This window comes from Globicephala melas, chromosome 10 (genome assembly GCF_963455315.2).
Source record: "Globicephala melas chromosome 10, mGloMel1.2, whole genome shotgun sequence".
Classification (NCBI taxonomy): domain Eukaryota; kingdom Metazoa; phylum Chordata; class Mammalia; order Artiodactyla; family Delphinidae; genus Globicephala; species Globicephala melas.
The window spans coordinates 47,852,036-47,876,794 of record NC_083323.1 but is presented as its reverse complement, the minus strand read 5'-3'; the positions used below and the strand labels follow the sequence as shown (position 1 = coordinate 47,876,794).

The 24,759-nt window shown below is 40.2% G+C and overlaps 1 protein-coding gene across 1 annotated transcript in view; it reads left to right on the top strand.

Annotated features, from left to right (window-relative positions):
* The first annotated feature begins 23,030 nt into the window (after positions 1 to 23,030).
* RAP1B (RAP1B, member of RAS oncogene family) overlaps positions 23,031 to 24,759 on the top strand; it is a 64,961-nt gene continuing 63,232 nt past the window's right edge. The window contains exon 1 of the mRNA XM_060306080.2: positions 23,031 to 23,058. The gene's annotated coding sequence lies outside the window, so the exon portion shown is untranslated. The remainder of the gene's footprint in view (positions 23,059 to 24,759) is intronic.

Here is a 24,759-nt window from a genome sequence, read left to right as displayed (position 1 = left end):
CCCTTTTTCTTTGCTGCATTTTACCTTTGATAATAACAACCTATATTTGCTTAGCCTGGATGGTCTGAATGTTTGCATCACCCCAAAATTCATATGTTGAAACCTAATCCCCAATGCAGTTGTATTTGAAGGTGGGGTCTTGGGAAGGTGATTAGGTCATGAGGGTGGGGCCCTCATGAATGCAATTAGTGCGCTTCTAAAAGAAACCCCAAGAAAGCTCCCTCCTGCCTTCTGCCATGTGAGGACAGAGCAAAAAAAAAAAAAAAAAGGTCATCTACGAACCAGGAAGCAGGCTCTCATCAGACACCAGATCTGCCGGCACCCTGATGTAAGACTTAGCCTCCAGAAGTGTGAGAAATAAATTTCAGTAGTTCATATAAGCCACCCAGTTAGTGGTATTTTTGTTATAGCAGCCTTAATGGACTAAGACAGCCCCTAACTGTTTACAAAGCACCATGATAGCCAAGTCCTCATTTGATCCTTCTCATGTTCCTGTAAGATAGGCAGGATGGATGTTATTTTTTTCTCTTCATTTTATATAAAGAAATCAAGGGTCCAAGCATTGAAGGAATTTGCTCAAGGTCACATCAAGAAAGAAAAGAGTACAGTCAGGGTTTAATGCCAGGTCTTCTGCTTGAGATCCCTTGCCCTTTTCCACTCTTCATGGATTCATTCAACAATTATTTGTTGTGATGTCAGCTTTGCGCTGAGCACCATTCCAGAGCTGAAGCTGAATCAGAGCAAAGCAGTGTCTCTGCCCTCATGGAGCTTAATTTAAATTACAGTAGATTTATCAAAACTAAATTAATTCTTACATAATAACAAATAACTGACTTGTCTTGCTGAGAGTTATAAGTGCTATGAAAAAAAATGAAGCAGGGGAAGGGGATAAATAGAAAGTGAGTAGATGGGGGTGAAAGAGGAGGCTTTTTTAGATAGGATAGTCATGGAAGACACCTCTGGAGCGGAGACCTCAATCAAGTGAGGGAGTTAGTGATGTGAATATCCATAGAAACAGCATTCCAGGCAGAGGGACCAGCAAGAACAAAGGCCCTGAGGTAGGTGTGTGCTTGGCAGGTTGAAAGAACAGGATATTCATCGTACACTAATTTCACTGGTTGTTATGAGGTGTTTCCCGAAAGAAGCATTCTGTGGTCCAGTAACTTTCAGAACCTCTGGGTAAAGCAGAACTTCCAAGAGCCTCTAGCCTATGAAGGCACTCTGCAAATCTGCTCAAGCCAGAGGCAGTGTGCAGCGTTGCACAATGTTGTTCAACCATGGAAACCTTCAAGGAGCATCTCAGGGGATTCTTGTTCCACAGAACACTCTGGAAAATGCTGCACCACACCCTGCTTTTACTGGAAAAAGGAAGCTGGGCTAGGAACTAGAGCTTCAGGCACTGCGTGAAGCCTTTGGAGTTCCCCAGCGGCGGAGGCACAAAGATCGCAGCGGGCAGAGGCCGGCTCCACTTATCCACAGCGGTGAATGTTCAGCCCATCCTGATTTTTGTCAACTATCTGAAACCACTCTTGGCTCCTGTTTCCTGACTGGTGTTTCCCGTGATTTAACCCTGGTTAGCTGATTCCAAGCCCTGCTGACCTTCCTCAGGGCTCTCACTTGGGGAAATGGGACCAGGGCAGAACAAGAACGGTGTATAAATCTGCTTAGATGATGCTTCCCCTCGGGTCGGAGGTGGGAAGCCGGGCAGGGGGGATTTCCAGTGTGCAGTGGGTGGCCTCCCGACAACGGAGGCAGGAATTCCGCTGAGGTCTGTCACGTGCTCTGAGCTCTGGCTGCCTGGGACGCCTCCAGAAGCGATTCAGCTGCTCACAGGTGGGCGATGCTGCAGGAGGAAGACTCCTGTTCGGCCGGAAGACTGCCCGCTGTGAAGAATGCGGATCACTGCCTCACTTAGGAAGTATTCCCAAGCCCTCTACAAGCTATGAAGCCGGGAAATGAAGGGGAAGCAGCTGGAGTGGGCCAGGCCGAGCGGACAGCCCGGAGAGAGGGCGAGAGGGCCAGGCAGGGGCCAGACCCAGGGAGCCCAGCAGAGGTCAGCTGGGCCTGCTGCCTCAGAGTCTGTGAGGGGGCAGTGGCTGGTCCCCAGGATATCACCCTGCAGGCTTGGACCAAGTCACATCAGAAGAGTGCCAGCAGGAGTCATCTGTTGGCTAAAAAAAAAAAGAAAAACAAACTGTATAAATAGACCTTGATTCCAGATGTTGCCTACTCTTAAAATACATAAAATGTGAGTGATCAAGTGTAAATACCAAATGAATTCTTTCTTTGAGGACTTTCAAAGGAATCTTTCAAAAGATCTGGCTAAGAAGTTGACCACAGATTAACAAATACATCCTACATAAAATTAGAATTTTTTTCATTATGATGCCTTGTCACAGGGGTTAAAAAGTTGACTCGGGACTATGATCTATGCACAACTGAGAAATCCTGCTGAAGACAGCAAATGCCAGATGCCCGAGATCAGAAAGTGTGAGCATTTTCTCTTCGTGTGACATAATAGATAATGTTAAAGATAAAGTAACTGTTGTAGCTTTTATTGTGTTGAGAACTTGCCGGACACCAGACACTTCACACACGCATTTTAAAAAAATTTTTTATTGAAGTACAGTCGATTTACAATGTTGTGTTAGTTTCCAGTAAACAGCAAAGTGATTCAGCTAGGGTTAGGGTTAGGGTTAGGGATATATATATATATATATATATTCTTTTATCAGATTCTTTTCCATTGTAAGTTATTATAGGATATTGAATGTAGTTCCCTGTGCTATACAGTAGGTCCTTGTTGTTTAGCTATTTTATCTATGGTAGTGTATATCTGTTAATCCCAAACTCCTAATTTATCCCTCCCTCCCAGTTTCCCTTTGGTAACCATAAGATTGTTTTCTATGTCTGTGAATCTGTTTCTGTTTTGTAAATAAGTTCGTTTGTATCATCATTTTAAGATTTGACATATAAGTAGTATCATATGATATTTATTTTTCTCTGACGTACTTTACTTAGTATGGTAATCTCTAGATCCACCCATGTTTCTGCAAATGGCATCATTTCATCCTTTTTTATGGCTGAGTAATATTCCATTATATATATATCATATCATCTTTACCCATTCAGCTGTCCATGGACAGTTTAGGTTCCTTCCATGTCTTGACTGTTGTAAATAGTGCTGTTGCGAACATAGGGGTGCATGTATCTTTTTGAATTATAGTTTTGTCCAGGTATATGCCCAGAAGTGGGATTGCAGGATCATGTGGTAACTGTATTTTTAGTTATTTGAGGGACCTCCATACTGTTTTCCATAGTGGCTGCACTAACTTACATTCCCACCAACAATGTAGGAGGGTTCCCTTTTCTCCACATCCTCTCTAGCACTTATTACTTATAGACTTTTTGATGATGGCCATTCTGACTGGTCACACATAGCATTTTTAATGTTTACAAAAGCTAGCATTACTATGCTTGTTTTACAAATGAAGAAACTGAGGTTCAGAAAGGTTAAGTAACATGTCCAATGTCACAAGGTTAATTAAGTGGTTGGTCTGGGGTGCAGACCCCGATCTCTGACTGGAAAGTCACTCTTTCTTCTATCACCTACTGCCTATGTTACCACATAGGTAGCACTGTAGGGTAGATAGAACTGAGGACGTGAAGTCCAAGAGATAATTAAATTACTTCCTAGTATACCCATCCACCCACCAGCAATTTATAAAATACATTGCTTTGCTATCTTCTTTGTCAGATGTTGGGAAGGTCAATAATTATTTGCATGGTGCTTTGAAAGAATTAGAAGAAAAATGCTAGCTTAAAAAAATTATTCTGCCACGAGATGGATCAGACATAAACCGGACTGGTTTGACTGCTCTGTCAGTAACTTTGGGCCCTTACGTGAAGCTGCTGGTTTAGATATCCCTGCGAGATATTAAAGGTATCCCAGCCATAGTCACCACCTTGCCAGCTTTTGGGAAAGTTGGTGTTCTTCTCATTCTCCCCTGCTCCTCAAACTGCCCTTTAATTCTGAACACTCTTTCAGAAGCAGGTAAAAAAAATGCAATCACATAATTATCAAATTGAACTCTGCAGGATCTATGTGAAAACCTCATGGATCTTCATACGCTTGATCACTTAGGTGATCACTTCTTTTTATATAAATTTATTTATTTTATTTATTTATTTTTGGCTGCGTTCGGTCTTCGTTGCTGCGCGCGGGCTTTCTATAGTTGCAGTGAGAGGGGGCTACTCTTCGTTGCGGTGAGCAGGCTTCTCATTGCTGTGGCTTCTCTTGTGTGGAGCATGGGCTCTAGGCGCGCTGCACGCAGGCTCAGTAGCTATGGCTCGCAGGCTTCATTGCTCCGCGGCTTGTGAGATCTTCCCGGACCAGGGCTCAAACCCGTGTCCCCTGCATTGGCAGGCGGATTTTTAACCACTGCGCTACCAGGGAAGCCCGGGTGATCACTTTTTTCTGTCCTTCCAACATATGCTCCCAGAGCTAAATGTCACTCGTGTTCTTAACTAAAGATGAGCTAAATCCTTTCTGTTTAATTTGCTCTTATTTTAATAATGTATTCAATTATTCAATTCATAAGCCTACTACTGTGTGCCAGCTACATGTTCCCACAAAAAAAGGGGGGAAAGGGGATTGGTTCCCACAAAACAATCAGCCATTGGAGTTGCTTTTGCATTTTGTTCTTGTTAAGGAGATTGTGCCTTTACACATTTTTCATCTACGTGTCATTGCAGTACACACCAGGGCTGGAAATAGTGCCTAAACTCTCAACCACAGTGATAGTTCGACTAGTATATAGTTCATATAATCCCCCCAGGTTGCCGAGGTAATCTAACTGCAGTTAACAAGTAGTAGCTGTGTAAAAGACACAAAAGAGAAAACATGCTTTAGTTACGTCAATATAATATGCACACTGATATTCATGATCATGTCTTAGAAAGAGTAAAGCATTATAAAAACACTTTCTGATAGTTTTTATTAACGGTCTCTATTCCCATACTATGCCCATATATTGAAAAGATCTACAGTTGAAAGAGAAATTGAGAGGCAAATTAATTCATTTAAATAAAAGTACCAAGAAAGTTAATAACAGTATGCAGTCTGGAATCTAGTTCAATTTAAGTTCAACATTAAAGCTACTGCATAAAAATTCTTTGTAGTAAAATGAGCTTTAATTTTTAGAGGCTTTGTAGCCATTATTGTAATCATTCAAGGTCAAAAGCAAAAAGACAGAGAAAAAAAAAAAAACAAAGCTTGCCCTTGTTTGCAAAAAATGTAGCAAATTTCCTTTCAATCTTTTCCCTACTTCAATTAACTGAAACCAAGTCTTTTCCAACCCACTTCTAAGCAACTATACCCACTCTTACCTGCCTACCATCTGAATGGTTGCAGCTTTAAATGATTTCTTTTAGCATTTGCACCCAAAGCAACATCCATTTTTATGCATGGGCGGAGTTAGTGCTATAATCTGAAGACAGTAGAATAACTTCCCTTTGGCCCTGATAACCTGAACTGTGGAATTCTTCTACGAAAAAATGCATTTCTTTGGGTGAAGATATTGTCTCCTGTTAAAACATAAATATTCACTTTTTATCATGCATTGGAATCACCTGTAGAGTTTTAATCTATTAAAAGACAGATTTCTGGACCCCATACCCAGAGTTTCTCATTCTTTAGGGTAGGGCCCCAAATTTTGCATTTCTAACAAGTCCCTGGGTGATGCTGATGGTCTTTGTCCAGGGACCACACCTTGAGAACTTAGTATATATCAGTTCTGCACATCTGGGGAGATATCGCAACTGGTGCCATTAGGGGGAAATAAGATATGAGCCTGGGACTGTGAGCATACGTAGGGCTATACGCAGAGCTCTGAGCAGCAAATCGTCATGGATAGGGTAGATATAAAAGAAACAGCATCAGGAAGCAGCATCATAAAAAGAACAAGAAACACTGAAGACACAATGGGAGAAAGTACTTGTGAGAAAAATATCACCACTTACAATTTACAATTTGGATGCTTGATGAAGCAGTTTACAAGAAGGAAAATAGCTTCCCTGGTATTAAACTTAGAATACTAACACTGTCTAGGGTCCAAACATTAATTGCATTTGTGCTTTGCTGAAAAAGGGCATTCCCAGGTTTCACAGAAGAGTAAAATGTGCAGGTGTGTCCTAGTCAGTGCTTGAATAATCAAAAGGTGAACAGCGCTTCTTGAAATCATGGCTGGCTAATGTTTATATTTTGATAGCTTTAGTCCTTTCTCTTTTTTAGTCTCTTTTCTTTTTTTAGTTCCAACTTCTCTTCCCTAATTGCCTTTCCTTGAATATTACTTCACTCTTCTAAAAAACATAGTTGAGGGCTTCCCTGGTGGCACAGTGGTTGAGAGTCCGCCTGCCGATGCAGGGGACACGGGTTCGTGCCCCAGTCCGGGAAGATCCCACATGCCGCGGAGCGGCTAGGCCCGTGAGCCATGGCCGCTGAGCCTGCACATCCGGAATCTGTGCTCTGCAACGGGCGAGGCCACAACAGTGAGAGGCCCGCGTACCGCAAAAAATAAAAAATAAATAATATAAATAAAAAACATAGTTGAGTATTTTTAGGGAAAAATCATTTAGGTCATCAGTCTTTTCTTTGTATATATTCTTGAAGTCTCTCAGAGTTCAAAAAAGAGCCACTTTCTTTTTCTTTGTGAGCCTCTTGTCTCATTAAAAAGGAAAAAAATATGTGAACGGGGTTACAAAAATTACGTAAGTGTTAACATTTGGCAACGTAATACTTTTAACACTCTTCCCACCTCACCACCCCCCGAACAATGTGATAGTCACAAGACAATTGCAGGATTTATTCTAAAACAATAATTCATGGGGATTAGATACACAGTGATAATATACACATTTAAAGTCGTAGACTGCATCTGGCACTGAGACTCTACATATGACCACACTTGGCGGTGGCACATCAAAACTCCAAATTTCACATTATTTGTGAATATGACTATTCCCAGCCATGAAAAGACCTTATTCCCTATGAGGGAAAAATATACTTGACAATGTGCTTTCTTCTAGAGCAAGGAAGAAAACGGTAGATTTAGATTTTGGATTTCCAATTTGACCACTCAAATCTCACAAGAAGAAGGGAGCTTGAGTCTGAGTTCCTTTGAAAGCATCATCCCATCAAGAAGAATTTATGATGCAATATGCAGTTATTTCTCCCATACTGTCCAATCAAACAATTTAAACCCTGAAAACAAAAGAAGCCTTTACCATGCCAGTCAAGTCAATGGCAGAGCACAAGCGTATTCATATTATTCATTTGTCAAATGTTATGATAGTAGCAACACAAAAAATTTAACTTAATATCCTAACATCATTTCTGGAATTGTTAAAATGTTACAGAAATATGGTTTAAAATAAACTGCCTATGAGGCATTTTTCTAAGAGGAAGAAATTCTACAAATGTTTATGGCTCCAGATGATTTTCAGTATAATTGTCAGTTGATACATATCATGATTCTACCAATTACGTAAATTTGAGCCTCATTATTAAGCAATGGTTTCCTTAATTTTAAAATATGGCGAACAAATGATTTTTCATCCTAGCTTTAAAATTGTCAAAGGCAACCTAGCACCACGTTTCTTTGTCTGTTTACAAAATGTATGGTTCATTTTCCTTCAACCTTTCAGCTCTGCTAGAAATGCTGGGCAACAGAAAAGAATGAGTTCACGACTCAACCAGCTTATTAGGCTACTCTTTGCAGTGACCGTAATATACTGCCATCAGTCTCATTTTTATGGTGCTGATAAAGGAAGGTAACCTGTACAAAGGAGTTAGTTAAATGATCCAAAATGTCATTGCTCAACACTGGAGATGCATTAATTTGTAGTCCTATAATTGGAAAACAAGATATGAAGTCTTTAGGGGCTGGCTGGCCAGCTGGTCAACCAAATAGAATACCATTATTACAGCAAAAGGAAATGTCATACAGCTCTTCCCTAAGTGCAGCACAAGATTTATTTTTCAAACCCTTTTTTTTTTTCTTTTTTATTAGTTCATTTGCAGGTTTTGTTTGCTTTAGCTTTTAGCTAAAACATGCTTTACAATGACTGTGTCCGTTCTGCAAATTATCTGTACTCATTTCCAAAGGACAGTTTCTCTGCTTAGCAATCTGAAGTAATGTTTGTGGTCACTTTGGAACGTAGCACAGTTAATGAGATTACTGGTAAATCAATAACACAATGAAATGCAGGGGAACTCTAGTTCTATGCATTTCCTTCTTGTGACATTATTTGACAGCCTATGAACCCATTGTTTCAAGTAGTTATAGAAACCATATAATTTATAGAAACTATACAAATTGAGATACATAAACATAGAAAACGAAATGTGTTGGGGGATTAAAATCTATATTTAGGGATTAGAGAAAAATTTTGGTAAAATGACAAAAATAATATTGAGACGTGATTAAACAGAGGTACTGGCAGGTGAGGCATTATTCCACATTGAGTGATTATACAAAAAACAAAAATACCATAGGAAACACATTTGATAGACTGGAGACTCATTCGAGATTCCCCAAAAAAGGAGTAAAAGCATGTACATATAGGGCTTCCCTGGTGTTGCAGTGGTTAAGAATCCACCTGCCAATGCAGGCTTCGAGCCCTGGTCTGGGAAGATCCCACATGCCGCGGAGCAACTAAGCCCGTGCACCACAACTACTGAGCCTGTGCACCTAGAGCCCATGCTCCGCAACAAGAGAAGCCACCGCAAGGAGAAGCTCACGCACCGCAAGGAAGAGTAGACCCTGCTCGCCGCAACTAGAGAAAGCCCGCGTGCAGCAACGAAGACCCAAACACAGCCAAAAATAAAATTTTTAAAAAACTGTACATATAACCACTCCAGACCTCAACAAAAATGAACATATATTATTACATAGAAAACTGTAAGGTTAAAAAGTAAATCTGATTATTCTTGAGAATGAGAGATACCTTGTTTTCAAAAATCCTGGCAGAAAATTAAGTATTTACTGTGGAAAAGATCTAGTTTTGCGTAAGATAGTGTATTCAACTAAAAAAAGGTATGGACCAAACATATTTTCATCATCTTGTGATAATAAGTTTAAAGAAGGAGGGACCAAACTGAACAAGACTTTTTTGGGGTTTTTTTTTTTTTGGTTTTTGGTTTTTTTTTTAAGGGAGAGGAGGGAAGAAAAATAGACCAAAGAAAAGATTGTGATAAGGTTTCTGAAATAGCAGATTTCCATAGTCACCCCAACCAGGGCCCTCCCAGTGATGTCAGAAACATTGTTTGTTGAAATCAAATTCTCCTCCGCTTCACATGAGAGGCCTTTTAATTTTGAGTACGAGTCTGTAGTGGTTAAATCAAACCAGCTAAAGTAAATTCTAACCATCAAGCTGTGAAATGTTGAAGACTCCTCACATTCAGTAAATAATTTCTGTGTGTTTCTACGAATTCACAGGAGAAAACATAAAACTATGAGATTCTCCTAATGACACACAGGACATCACACACGAACTTCATTTCCTGCGTATTCAAGAAGCTTTCCCAAATGTGGCTTCCACAGCATCATTCAGTCCCTGGCGGAATTCCTAATTCTGCCTCTCACCTCTATAGTTCAGCCATAATTGAGAACAGCTAGGATGCAAATCAACCTGAAGCCAATTCATGGCAATCGTGAGTGCCTTGATCTCCAGGAGAGCGCTCTCAAAAAGCCTTCCCAGATAAGCAAGGGAAAAGGACCCTGCCTTCTAGATTCTCTTCTCTCTAGGATTAAGCTTAATGGTAAGATTTACCCAACCCAAACCCTACACTACCCATCCTACCTCAAGCAGTTGGAAACTACTACACAGGAGTACTTTGGCCATCCTTGTTGAAAAGGGAAATGTTTATGCAAAGCCAAGACATTTTCTTACTGACCTCATCCCAACTCAGGGACCCTTTATTATCCATTACATGATGCTGCTTCCACAAAGGAGTTAGGTAGATGAAACCAATTGAAACCCAATCAAATCTAGAGAAGAACTGTGAAATTGTATAAAAATGTGGCATTATTCCACCACAATTTGTTAATTATGCTGATGTAGAATCATATAGATACTTACCCTCAAAAAAATGTAAAGACAAAATTTTTTAATTCTTTTTTAAAAAATTATTTTACCCAATTTAACTAGTTCAATTTTTTTTTTTTTCTTTTGTGGTACGTGGGCCTCTCACTGTTGTGGCCTCTCCCTGTTGTGGCCTCTCCCGTTGTGGAGCACAGGCTCCGGACGCGCAGTCTCAGCGGCCATGGCTCACGGGCCCAGCCGCTCCACGGCATGGGGGATCTTCCTGGACCGGGACACGAACCCGTGTCCCCTGCATCGGCAGGCGGACTCTCAACCACTGCACCACAAGAGAAGCCCCTAACTAGTTCAATTTTTTAAAAATTCATCTATGTGCCCAACAGCATGGTAGGCACTAGGGAAAGAGATGAACATTACATGACAAATTCAGTACTAAAAAATTGTGTCCTGGAGGAGATTGGCAAGAAAGTCAATGATAACCATATAGTATAGCAAGTACTCGACTAGAGATTTGTGCAAGAAGTTTTGGGAATATACTAGAGGGCATGGATTGAAGGGTCAAAATGTGTCCGCTGAGTACTTATGCTGAATACTGAAGAATAAGTGTAATACAGCTAAGGAAATGAAGGGGAAAGAATTTCTATGCAGTGGGAACTGCATGAGCAAAATCACCAAGGGGAAAGTGTATGGTACTTCAAAGGGACTATTAGAATAATGTTGTGGCTGGGAGCACAGAGGACATAAAGGAAAATAAGGCTAGAAGAGACAAGAGTAGATACTAAAGGATGCTGTATGCCATGCTAAGGAGTTTCCCTTTGGTCCTGAAAGTGCTAGTGAAGGATTTTCAGCAGAGGAGTTACAGTCTTTTTGGCTTTAGGAAAAAGAAATATTAGTGTCTATAAAAAGGATTGAATTGTAGTAGGGCAAATCTAAAGCAGAGAGATCAGGTAGGATACCAGAGGCAGTTACTTCTCCAGGGACTCACAGTGGAGCTACAGGTTAGCAGGGTGATTCAAAGGCCAGAAAATAGTCAACAAGATCTAACGATCAGTTTGTAATGGAGCTGGGGGGAAATCAAGTCTAGGAATTACTTCTATTTCTGGTTTGGGCACCTATGAGAGGAACTAGAGAATGCAAAGTAGATTTGAGAAGAAAGATGTTCACTTCAGGATACTTTGACTTTGAGGTCCCTGAAGACACCCAAGGGAAGGTGCCAGGGAAATGGTTGGATACGCCAATTCAGAGCTCAGAGGAGCTGCCTGGTGGGAGGTACCAAACTAAGAGTCAACTGTATACAAAATGAAAGCCAGGGGTGTGGATGAGATGACCCAGAAAGAGCGTATACCATTAGAAGAGGGCCAAGGAGAGAACCTTGGAATCATAAACAAAATTAAGTTTTTTTCAGGCTAATGGATTTTGTTTGGAAGTGTTTCTCAGGTAACAATTCATGATTAAGGTTAATGATATACAAATAATAATCTAATATTCTTTCAATATTTCATGCATTGGGACTAGCACAAGATGGTGGTTTCCTCACTGCAAACCCAAATGTCCCTGCCAATGTCAATTACTGCAGATCCCAGTATGGGAACTACCTAGGAACCATCAATTCAAATACCACTGTGGAAGTATTTCAGGGAATTCATGAGACCAGATTTATTTTCATGGCAAAACTAAGGCATTATTTGTCTTTTTCACTCTATTGATATTTACAATGACATTGGACAAAATTGCTGGCACTTTAGTGCGAATCAAGGAAGTGACATTAACTGTAATAATAGTCATGGCATTCATCACTTCCATGCCTTCACAGCAAAAAAAGAAAAGAAGAAAAAAGGTGCTGCTTCCACTTAAGAATGTCCTTGATGAAGTAAAAAGTATTAGTTTCTTACACCTCGACCTCTGGGTACATTTTGTGTGATGAAATGGAAAGTACGCATAAAGCACTTCTGTATACCAAAGTATAATGACTGTCTCTAGAAAAAGCATTTGTACAATTGTTTGAGTTGTGAGGCTGTACAAGCCACTTTTTTTCATGGACCACCGTTTTTATTTAAAAGAACAACTGACAGAAAAACCATCATGATTCAGACCTGGGTATTTGGCAGACAATTTCTCAAAAAAGGAATGAAGTGAAACTGTCACTTCCAGGAAAATACCTCACAGTATTTGTTGCCAATGATAGAATTCAAGGATAAAGTGAAAATAAGAGTTATGGAAAATTTATGTCCACCACATTAAGCTTGATAGCTTCCCAATGCTTAAAGACTTTCCTGATGACATCAATGGTGACATTAACAAATGTAATTTTTTTGATATTGTATGATATATTGTGTCAATCTTTGAGATATTTGCATAATTCAGTGAACCAATATTTTCCAAATGACCAACGAATGGTGTTACAAAATCAAAATTTGTAAAAGATTCATACAAAGTATGAGATAAACCAATAACCTTTTTTTTTTCGGCTGCGTTGGGTCTTTGATGCTGCACAGGCTTTCTCTAGTTGCGGAGAGTGAGGGCTACTCTGTTGTAGTGTGCAGGCGTCTCACTGTGGTGGCTTCTCTTTTTTGCAGAGCACAGGCTCTAGGCGCATGGGCTTAGTAGTTGTGGCTCGCAGGCTCTAGAGCACAGGCTCAGTAGTTGTGGCGCACGGGCTTAGTTGCTCTGCGGCATGTGGGATCTTCCTGAACCAGGGCTCGAACCCACGTTCCCCGCATTGGCAGGCGGATTCTTAACCACTGTGCCACAAGGGAATTCCCCAAACCACTGACTTTTAATGTAACAGCACAAAATGTTTATTGCTATGGGTTCAGATCACAACTAACCTTTATGTTAACATGTAAAAGTTTTATGATTGTTCTTTTAAATAGTTGCAAATTTCTCAGTTTTAATTTTGAATATGGTAAATATTGATAGATATAACTTACAAAGACAAAAACTTTGGAGGCCTCTACAGTTTTTAAGAATTTAAAAGGACCCTGAGACTAAAGAGGTTGAGAACCATTTTCTTAGGGAAAAACAAACAGGTTTTAGAAACAAGGATCTTCTCACTGCCCCATTGCCCAGTCTTCCCTTTTCTCTCACCTTCTTCAGCAGCCCTGCCTAAGCAATCTTTAGAAATGTCCATCTAATTCTTCCATCTGCTGGCCATCTTTGTCTGCTTCTCCCATATACCATTCAGTGGCAGGTCATGGCTTTATTACAGAGGAAATTCTGCACTATCAAATGGAGAACCTGCCCTTCTCGGAAGCTGCTCTGACCTACTACAACAAAAATATCTTCTCACTCTAATGAATACATTTTTTTCTCCCACAATATTTTTAGAATCATTAAGAACTGTGGCCATTTTTCTATGACTCTAGCCCATTGTTGTATTAGCTAAGCTGTTCAAGCGAAAGATAATTATTGGGACCTCTCCTAGTCAATAAAATTTCATTAGATCATCTCCATGCACGTGTTGAACTTGAATTATTGTGGTTTCGTCATATGTGTAAATACCTTACAATGAGTAAGTTGTTCTGGTCCTAATCAATGAAAGTAAGGAGAAATTTATACTTATGAGCAAATATTATCCTTAATGAACCATCTACTTGCCTAACTTGTGTTTAATGCTGGTGCAAATGTTTTAACTTAAGAATAACTTGCTACAGGGCTTCCCTGGTGGCGCAGTGGTTGAGAGTCTGCCTGCTGATGCAGGGGACACGGGTTCGTGCCCTGGTCCGGGAGGATCCCACATGCCGCGGAGCGGCTGGGCCCGTGAGCCATGGCCGCTGAGCCTGCGCGTCCGGAGCCTGTGCTCCACAACGAGAGAGGCCACAACAGTGAGAGGCCCACGTACCGCAAAAAAAAAAAAAAAAAGGAATAACTTGCTACAGATATATGTACATGAATGTTTCCTATGTTTTCTTCCTCTTCATTCAATCCATATTTGAGTATAATGAATTTCCTCTGCCCTCATTCTATTATGTTGCATTGAGATCATTTCATTTCTAAGACATGCAGCCAGTGTTTTGGGACCTCACATAGCAATTTCCATTTCACAGGTACCCATAAAATTCATTCTGACAGACACTGAATTGACAATTGGCCCATATAGCATATATTCCAACATGCTTCTAGCATAGGTTGTAAAGGCAAAAGCTCTATTTCTTAGATTTTTGAAGCTAGGGTTCTGGATTGATTGAGCATCTACCAATCAGATCCAATCATGCGGGAACTGATTTTGGAATTAAGTGAGGGGAGAAAGAGCACAGGGCACCATTTAGTGTGGATCAGGCTGGATCTGATATAGGCTGCAGCTGTGTGACCCTGGAGCTAGGACCTCAAGCAAGACTCATGGTTTAACAGATGGTTTCTTGATCATGGCAGGAGCAGCAGTGCAATCCTCTGGGGGCTTTGGTAGTTGTCCATTGAAGCTCAGCCTAGGGGCTATTTCTTCAGCTCCCTCTCCCCAGTGATTCTGTAAAGCCATTTAAAATCCTGCAATACCTTCCATTCTGCTTCTGCTTGTTAGAGTTGATTCAGTCCTCTCAATAGTGACCAAGACTTGCATTTAAGGCATTGTTTATCAGACATGATACTATCTTTGAAAATCACTTTCTTTACCCATATCACAATTATAGGACATGTAGCTGGCATCATGTAATGGTTTGATGACACAATAGTTTAATTTCTACCTGGACTCAGAAAATGCATTATCAGAAGTTGACAGGTCAATATAGAGATGGGATTGTTTCTTGGCTCAGGGTTTCAGGTGTGACTGGTTTACTGGGAGATCTGCTGAACCTACTGTTCTCTGATTACAGCTTCAGGCATCCTGCAGACACAACATACCTTGCATTTATGCAATGCTTTTATAGTTAGCTGTAAAAGCACTTTCGCAGTTAAGGTTCACAACAAATGGAAAGCACCAGGAAAAGAATGGTCACATCCACATTAAAAATGAAAGAACTAGGGCTTCCCTGGTGGTGCAGTGGTTGAGAGACCGCCTGCCGATGCAGGGGACACGGGTTCGTGCCCCGGTCCAGGAAGATCCCACGTGCTGCGGAGCAGCTGGGCTCGTGAGCCATGGCCTCTGGGCCTGTGTGTCCAGAGTTTGTGCTCCGCAAAGGGAGAGGCCACAACAGTGAAAGGCCCGCGTACCGAAAAAAAAAAAAAAAAAACGAAAGAACTAAACTTTCAAGAAAGCTCAGTAATTTGTTTAAGGTGGAGGCAGGGATAGGACCCAGGGCATTTGTCTGCTAGTCCGATGCTCTTTCTCAAGTGCTTCTCTGAAGCATGTATATACCCAAGTCCTCATGTATATACTGTCATAGGAACCATAGCTGCCACCTAGTATCCATTCTCTTTTCTTCTTTAGAAGTAAAACTCCAGTTTAATTGGAGGCAACAAGACACCTAATTATGAGATTACATTTCCCAGTCTCCCTTAAACCTGGGTGGGGCAGTGTGACTAAGTTCTGGTCAATGAAATATAAGCAGAAGTGTTGAATAGCTTACTTACTGAGAAGGCTGCTAGAAAGAAGCCAAGTCAGCTGAGAGAAGAACTCTCTTATCTTTCTGTTTGAAAAAAAATTTATTTTGTTAATGTTTCCAAGTTTCTCTCCTTGGCCCTCTCATTTTTTTTTTTTTTAATTATTTTATTTATTTATTTTTGGATGTGTGTTGGGTCTTCGTTTCTGTGCGTGGGCTTTCTCTAGTTGCGGCGAGCAGGGGCCATTCTTCATCGTGGTGCGCGGGCCTCTCACTGTTGCAGCCTCTCTTGTTGTGGAGCACAAGCTCCAGACGCGCAGGCTCAGTAGTTGTGGCTCATGGGCCTAGTTGCTCCACGGCATGTGGGATCTTCCCAGACCAGGGCTCGAACCCGTGTCCCCTGCATTGGCAGGCAGATTCTCAACCACTGTGCCACAAGGGAAGTCCTTGGCCCCGTCTTAATGGTATTCGCTAGATCAGGGCCATCTCACACACCCCTGGTCTGGGTGCCCATCATTTTACACACAGTGAGCTCCTGGCCCTGTACCTCTCACCAGGCACTTCCTCTGAGCTCTGAGCCAGCATTTCTAACCATTTCCCTGGCACTTTCCTTTGGATGTCTTCTGGCACCTCAATCCAAGATGTCCCAAATTGAACGTCTTTCTCCTCAAACCCTTCCTGCTACTTGAATGCAGATGTTATGGCAAGAACTCAATTAGCCATATTGAATCATAAGACTAGACATCACTTGCTAACGATGGAGTAGCAAAAAGACAGAGGGAGCCTGGGACAGTGACTTTACAGAGGTGTGCTACTCCTAGACTTCTTACCTCTGAACTTTTTTTTACACAAGAGAAAATAAATATCTATTTTGTTTAAGCTACTGTGATTTGGGGTTTCCAATTATATGCAGCAGATCTTATTCCTAACTGATACACATAATTTTCCTAAATCATTTCTATTTTAAGGTTATTATTTTTAAAATAAATGCTGTCACCAACGAGTAATCAGAGAAGGGGGTGATTGTCTCAAGATAATAGCTGTCCCAAGTTCAGAGTCAACCTCTGGATATGTTGTTAGATCCATATGAAATTTGGAAGAGTAAAAGCTGTATGCATCTTTAAGAATAAGGACTTAACTTGAGTCAGCATATTATACATGTTATGTATTCCCCTCAGTCTTGGTATAGGAGGACTTATACAGAAATCCACAATCCACCTGGATTCATGCCTCATATATTGTGGATAGAAGCACCTTGGCTATTGACCCCTGGGACCTGCTTACATCCCTGGCCATGGGCTGGCTGGTCTTCTTTATGTTCAAGAGTTCTGACTCAGATCTCTTAGACTGAAGGTCAATCATCCTTGCTGAAAGCTGGAAAGGTTAATGAGGCTCTCTTCCTCTTTCATAAGATGTTCTGGACACCACACAGAGAGTTTGGCCTAGAGGCTACATTTGACCAGAGTGCCCTCAGGTATAATTCCCTGTGCTATACAGTAAATCTTTGCTGCTTTTCTATTTTATATATACTAGTTTGTATCTGTTAATCCCATACTCCTAATTTGTCCCTCCTCACCCTCCCTCTCCTCTTCAGTAACCGTGTTTGTTTCTATGTCTGGGAGTCTGTTTCTGTTTTGTATATAGATTCATTTGTACTATTTTTTAGATTCCACATATAAGTGATATCATATAGTATTTGTCTTTCTCTGACTTATTTCACTAAGCGTAATATTCTCTAGGTCCATCCATGTTGCTGCAAATAGCAATATTTCATTATTTTTTACGGCTGAGTAATATTCCATTGTATATATACACAACATCTTAAGCCAATCGTCTGTTGATGGGCACTTAGGTTGCTTCCATGTTTTGGCTATTGTAAATAGTGATGCTATGAACATTGGGATGCATGTACCTTTTCTAATTAGAGTTTTTGACTTTTCTAGATATGTACCCAGGAGTGGAATTGCTGGATTATATGGTAGTTCTATTTTTAATTTTTTAAGGAACCTCCGTTCTGTTTTCCCTAGTGGTAGCACCAGTTTGCATTCCTACATGTATGAGGGCTCCCTTTTATCTGGTAGAGCCCTTTTAGAAAAATGTTTTCAAATCTATGAAATTAAAGTAATAGGATTGCAAGCCAATAATATCGAAGTACAGTTATCAACATATTTTTTGAATTTGATATTGTAATATATGTGCTTCTTTATTAAAGCACTAAATTTTAAGATGTACAATAATGTCAAATAATTACGATGACTTAAAGTAGAGAGGAGGATAAATGATATTTTGTGACATTGGTAACAACTGTAATATAAAGGGAAAATACCTATGATTTCTATTGAAGACAGAATCACAGGTATTATCAATAGGTAATACTACTGTGGTTTGTAGCCTACCTTCACAAGGAAAGGAAATTCTAAGTTTCAGCTAGAGATGAGTGAAAATAAATATATGGATTTTTTTCCAGTCAGGTCCATGGAACACTTAATTCTAACACAGTTGCCTTGGGAGTCTATGACTCCCAGGTTAAGAACCCTACTTTAGATCATGACAGAATCCTCGTGATTTCTGCATTCCATCAGAGACCACATAGGAGTTCTTGATTGTGAGACGATTAATGCCTGACAGGATTGGTCCTGGATTTTAGCACCTTTCACAGTTCAAGAACCTTGTGAAAGCCGTAATGTATGGATGTCTGATTCCAGTCACTGTCATCCAGAGAGGCCTGTGTTGTAAAATGTTAATTCCACTGCAAATGACAAATGACATCAGATTGCAGTTATAGGCCAGTGCATGGATTAAAGGAAAAGTGAACTACCAGCCAGCCCCTTGAGGATCTCTTTAGTGGCTCATTGAGACCCAGGAAAATGGCTATACATTTTCTCTGGACAGATTATGTTTTGGCTTATCTGCAGATAAGAGACCTCAGTCTCAAAGGCCTTATTTGGTGCATCCTTCTGAACATTAAAGTCAAATATGAAACTAAGAAAAATAATAAAAATCAAATGCTTTCAAAAATTCCCCATAAACATTAAGCTCTACTCCCCAAACTCCAATTTAGTGAAAGAAATTTCTACAATAAAGTGGTGCTTGACAAGAACAGTTGAAGAAAATAGTTCTGGTGTCTTTGTCTACTATTAAGGAGACATACCCAAGTAAGAGATGATCAAGTTCTCATCACAAAGAATATGCTTGAAATTTTTTCAAAAATACAGGAGATCTGGGGCTTCCCCGGTGGCACAGTGGTTGAGAGTCCGCCTGCCAATGCAGGGGACACGGGTTTGTGCCCCAGTCCGGGAGGATCCCATATGCCGCAGAGCGTCTGGGCCCATGAACCATGGCCACTGGGCCTGCACGTCCGGAGCCTGTGCTCCGCAACGGGAGGGGCCACAACAGTGAGAGGTCTGCATACTGCAAAAAAATAAAAATAAATACAGGAGATCTGAAAAGACAGCCTCAGTGTTATTTATAAAAATGGACAGTAACCCAGCCTTAGCATAATTTTGGAAGCCTAAACTTCACTAAGTTCAGTGAAATTAAGAAAAACCAAGAGAAAATATTTCTTTTTTAAAAGATATTTTTAAGTGGAGCAAAACTTGAGGATAAAATGATCTTTTAACAAAAAGATGTATTCTGTTGAGATAATTTTTCAGAAATTTCATTAATAGATACAGAAATCATACAGAAAATATATAAATGTGTCCTGGCAATTCTAAACAAAGAAATGCACTACACAATACTAAATCTGACAGATTTAGAGTCAGAGAAACCTAATGTAAATCTTTCCTCTGCCACATATTTAACTTAACTGTGTGAGCTTGGGCAAGTTTCTTAGCCATTCTGATCCTCAGTTTCCTGATAACAATTGTATCTGTCTCTTAGAGTTGTTAGGAGAATTAAGTAAGTAAATAACTGTAAAACGCCTAGAACCACGTCTGGCATATTCCAAGCACTATATATTCTATCATCAAAAAAGTCTTGTGACGGGCTTCCCTGGTGGCGCAGTGGTTGAGAGTCCGCCTGCCGATGCAGGGGACACGGGTTTGTGCCCTGGTCTGGGAAGATCCCACATGCCGCGGAGCGGCTGGGCCCGTGAGCCATGGCCACTGAGCCTGCGCATCCGGAGCCTATGCTCTACAATGGGAGAGGCCACAACAGTGAGAAGCCCGTGTACCGCAAAAAAAAAAAAAAGTCTTGTGGGGATTAAATGTGATATTACCTCCAAAGTTCTTGGCATAGTGTCTGGCATATATTAATGCTCAGGAAATGATAGTTTGTATCAGAAATAGTAGGAGCATTAGTATTGGCATTTAATAATATTGGAATTGGTGTTTGGCATCAACATTAATAGAATATTGGTATTAGTAAGGGCATCTGTATTGTTTTGGATATCAATATTCATATCAGTATATATGATGTTATCCTGGAACACCCACCAGGGTGAGGAGCCCCTCCTTAATATGCTGTTGCTCTGAGGAACTCCTTTCCTGCCTTGTCTCAAAGAAGATGAGGGCTGGGACCCACCGTCTTTCTTTGGGCATATTTTAGAGATCGATTCCAAATCAACAATTCCATGGCTACATACAGCCATGGCCACAGACCCAGTGCCATTGTCTTTGGGTTCAGGCAATAGGACCATGCAATACTAATAATATGTCTCTCTCAATGATATCCTACTGGCAAGGAACTAAACACACGTGAGACAGTCACACTGCCTTTGGTCCCTACAACCACTAGGCCAGCTCTGAAAAGACCAGCTATTTCTGTGCTCAAGTTGGGTTCATTAAGAAAAGGCTCAACAGTCCAATGATTTATTAATTTGTTAGCGGTGAAAAATTTTTTCCATAAAATCCCATTATCCAGAATGCCTTAGAAATAAGATCTTGAAGTTAGCTACATTTCCTGGGGACAGAGATTACCCTAGACACAATCCATGAATCACCGATCAACTATAACAAGGTCATGAGAAGTGTCCTAGTTTCCATGCCCACCTCAGGAACTCTGGGCTACCTATCTCATACTGACCAAAAGAACTGTGCCCATTTAAATAATGATCTCAGTCACCATTAACTAAGTTTCTGCTCCATCCAGGTATCTTTCATAAAGTACCTCTGTTTCTCATAACAATCATGTGAGGAGGCACTTTTGTCTCCAATAAGATACCTCAGTGTATCAGGACGATGACTACGAAGTGTTGAGAGTCCAGACACAGTGATACTAGAAAACAGGTGATAGTTTTGCTAAAAGAAAAGCTAGTCCATCACTCCACGCTAGGTGTTGACTCTGGCATTGCTGACTAAGGACTGGGTTCTGGTAGCTGAAACTTCCAGATCCCAGCAAGAAGCTGATGGAGAAAGAAGAGGAGAATACTGGCTGATTCCTCCAATACAGAAGGAGGTGAGTGCCTGTCCCTCACCTCACCTTCAAGAGAACTTCCTGTCCCTTCCTCCAAAACCACCTCTCAGCCCCCCTACCTTTTGTCAGAAAACCACAACTACCAAGGCCCCAGATTCACAGGCCTGCAAAGAGGCACTCCGAGTAGTTTCCTGCTCTTCTTCATTTTATTTTCCCCTCTCTGGGCTTGGTGGTACAAAATAATTACGACACTTTAATATGAACTACTTACAATTATGCCGTGTTATCATGCAGCACAATAATAATTATGGCTATCATTAAATATATGTCTAACTTTATTAAAATTGTTCTTTGAAATCCTAAACTCTACTCACAGATAATCATATTTCATAATCTATTGCTCAAGTGGTATGATCATTCACTCAAAACTTTAAAAATATTAGGGGAACCATTAATTAAGAGGCCAGGTTCTAGTCCCAACTCTGGTTATAATTAGCTATGTGATTTGGGGCAGTTCCCTTAGTCTCTTTGGGTCTCAATTTCCTCAAACATAAAATGAAGTAATTGAACTATAAAACTCTCTAATTTACCATCCATCTCTAAAATTCCACAGTGTTGTGATCATGCTAATATTGAACATCCTTTAGCATTATTAAGGAGACTTTTGAGAACCTTATACAATCTCAAAAAATTATTATAAAAGCTATGTATGCTATGAGAGCCTGACATTCACTGGGCATCATATCTGTCCTAGGCACCATCCCAGGCATTTCACAAACCTGGTCTCATTTAATCTTCTTAACAGACCTATGAAGCATATACTATTGCCCTGATTTTAGAGATAAGAAAACAGAGGCTGAAGCTCCCAAAGTCAGCAGAGCTGGATTTCAAATAACTGGATTCTATATGGTTCCAAAGTCTGTGTTCTTCAAGCCACACTGTGATGCCTTCAAAATAATTTTGCATAATGTAAATGGGGCAAGAGATTGGTTTGAATCTGTCCCAAATTTGAAATGCACTTTGGAATTCATGCTTGGGGTGTGTGTGTGTGTGTGTGTGTGTGTGTGTGTATTTCCTCCTCTTCCTCTTCCTTTCTTTTCTCCTCCATCTTCTTCAGCTAAATTTCCCTATCAACTGATTTTTTTATCATCTGTTTCTTTCTCATAAAAGTTTAGAATGGCCACAAATATTCCTGTTGCTGGAATTAATTGGTTGTTGGAATACCTGATAAATTCAAGTTTATTAATTTATCCTAAAAGTCAAAAATCATATAGAAAATGTACTATAATGATTTACAATCTATATGCAGAGGCAGAACTCAGTACAGTGAGGTGCATAGGCTTTAGAACTAGACAGATGAAGTGCAAATACCAGCTCTGCTGGTGCAAAGCTCTGGGACTTGGGGTCAGTTACTAAACTTCACTGGTTATGTGTTTATTCATCTGTTAAATAGATGCAATAATGCCTGTCTCACAGGATAATAAGGACTGCGGGAGCTACTCTAAGTGAAGGTAGCTAACTACAACAGTAAGAATGAATGCTGATTAAGGACCAGGTACTGTGCTAAATATTGTATGGTATTCTCTAATTAATGCTCACAACTGCAGATGAACTGAGCCCTGTCATTATCCCCAGTTTACAGATGGCAAAACCAAGATACAGTAAGATTAATTTGCCCAGTTCATGCAGGTGGAGGGTGACAGGGCTCAGTTTTCAATCTACAAAGTCTATCTTCAGGTGCTGGACTCAATGTAAGATGCCTGACATAAAACAGAAACGTGATAAAGATATATTTCTTTCAGCTCTGTAAATATTTTAAAATATTTATAATAAGAAACTGTCAACACATTATTTGATGAAGTGAATTTAATTTCTCCCCTCAAAAGTCCTAGATTTTGTAGAGAATATTGTATCTGAATGTTGAAAAGTATAGAATGACCTACTTCAAGTAAAAAAGCTTTGAATAAGGTCTGTTTTAAATAGCACGCCCCAGAGTATTCACCACAAAAATTGCCAACCATTTATCAAGTGAGCTATGTGTATGCGTGTGTGTGTGTGAGAGAGAGAGAGAAAGAGAGAGAGAGAGAGAAAAGGCATCTCACCCACTGCTTTGTCCTCCTGACATTTGGTAAGTAGACTTTTGCTGTTGTTTTTGTCTTTGACACCAAATAATTTAGTCTGAACTTGACTCTTGAATGCAATGTTAAGCAAGGTTAGTCACATTTTAAGGGAAAATACTTAGGCATCTGAGACTCTTATTAGATTTCTAAGTTTTTGTTACTTAATTTTTATAAAATAATAGAAATCCCACAAAGAAAAGAAGGAAGGAAGGCACGAAGGGAGGAAGGAAGGGAAAGAAAGAAGGAGAGAAGAAAAGAAAGGAAGGAAGGAAGCAAGCAAGGAAAAGAAAGGGAGGAAGACAGCTTCAAACCAATGCAAAAGGATATAGCTGTAAACCTCCAAATGAATAGGAGAATATTTCAAAAATAAATTTAAAAGATAAATAAAGATGCCCATCAAATACTTCAAAAATAAATGAAATACATTACTGAGACAAAAGCATACTGTTTGTATATTTATCATATATATTAAAATTCAGATATATATTCTGTGGCTCTAATGACAAAAGAACCAGTCTAGTCCTACAGATGAGAACAGGAAATAAGGGTTTCATTGGCAATAAAATGCATTACTTAGTAGGAATTGGGAAGGGAGTCTGCAGGCTTGTAAATGTGGACAATTGGACAAGCCAGGTGATGTGACATCTTATGTAGTAGGGCAGAGGTGCCCCTTCTCATTAGAAATCACCAGTTCTGGGCTCTGTTTCAGCCCTATTTAAGTTATTATGTGGTTTACAGTAAATTATTTAAAATTTTTTAATACATTAGAAATGATGATACAACCACAATTAGGCTATCATAGTGCATTTGAAACTCTTAATTTAGAAAAGCAGTTTGAATGAAATATCAGTGACATGATTTCTTCTATTTCTGTTTGACTTCATTTTCAATGTATTTCAGCTGAGTTGAGGCTAAACATGTGTATTTCAAATATAGTAATCTGCTCCATGTTTAAGGTGAATAAGAAGAGATGTAGATAGAGAATTCTTGCTACCGGGTCTCTTCTCTTAGGGTTACTCTTCATGTTCTAGGGGAAAAAATGTGTGCAAAACTGTAGAAATATGAAACCCATTGGATGGGAGGTGTGTTAATCAACAAAATAAAATTCTAGCAAATTACAGTGGGATTCAACAGAAGAGAGAAGAAGGAAGACGTAAGGAAACTGATCACAATTTTATTTTCATTTAAATAAGTTTGTTAATTCAACAGTAGAATCCTACTGTTGAAAGGAAGAGGACTATAGAAGACCAGTTTATTTATTCATTTATTTATTTATTTGGCTGCGTTGGGTCTTCATTGCTTTGCGCAGGCTTTCTCTAGCTGCGGCGAGCGGGGGCTACTCTTGGTTGCGGTGCGCCGGCTTCTCATTGCAGTGGCTTCTCTTGTTGCGGAGCACGGGCTCTAGGCACGCGGCCTTCAGTAACTGCGGCACACGGGCTCAGTAGTTGCGGCTCGCGGGCTCTAGAGCGCAGGCTCAGTAGTTGTGACGCACAGGCTTAGTTGCTCCGTGGCATGTGGGATCTTCCCGGACCAGGGCTTGAACACCGTGTCACCTGCATTGGCAGGCGGATTCTTAACCACTGTGCCACCAGGGAAATCCCCAGTTTATTTTTAGCTTGCCTAAAATTCTTCAGTGCTTCTTTCAGCTTGGAGTCAAAAGAAGAGTAAATGTCTCTTAAAGTGACAAAAGGTTAAAGTTTCTTTCACAT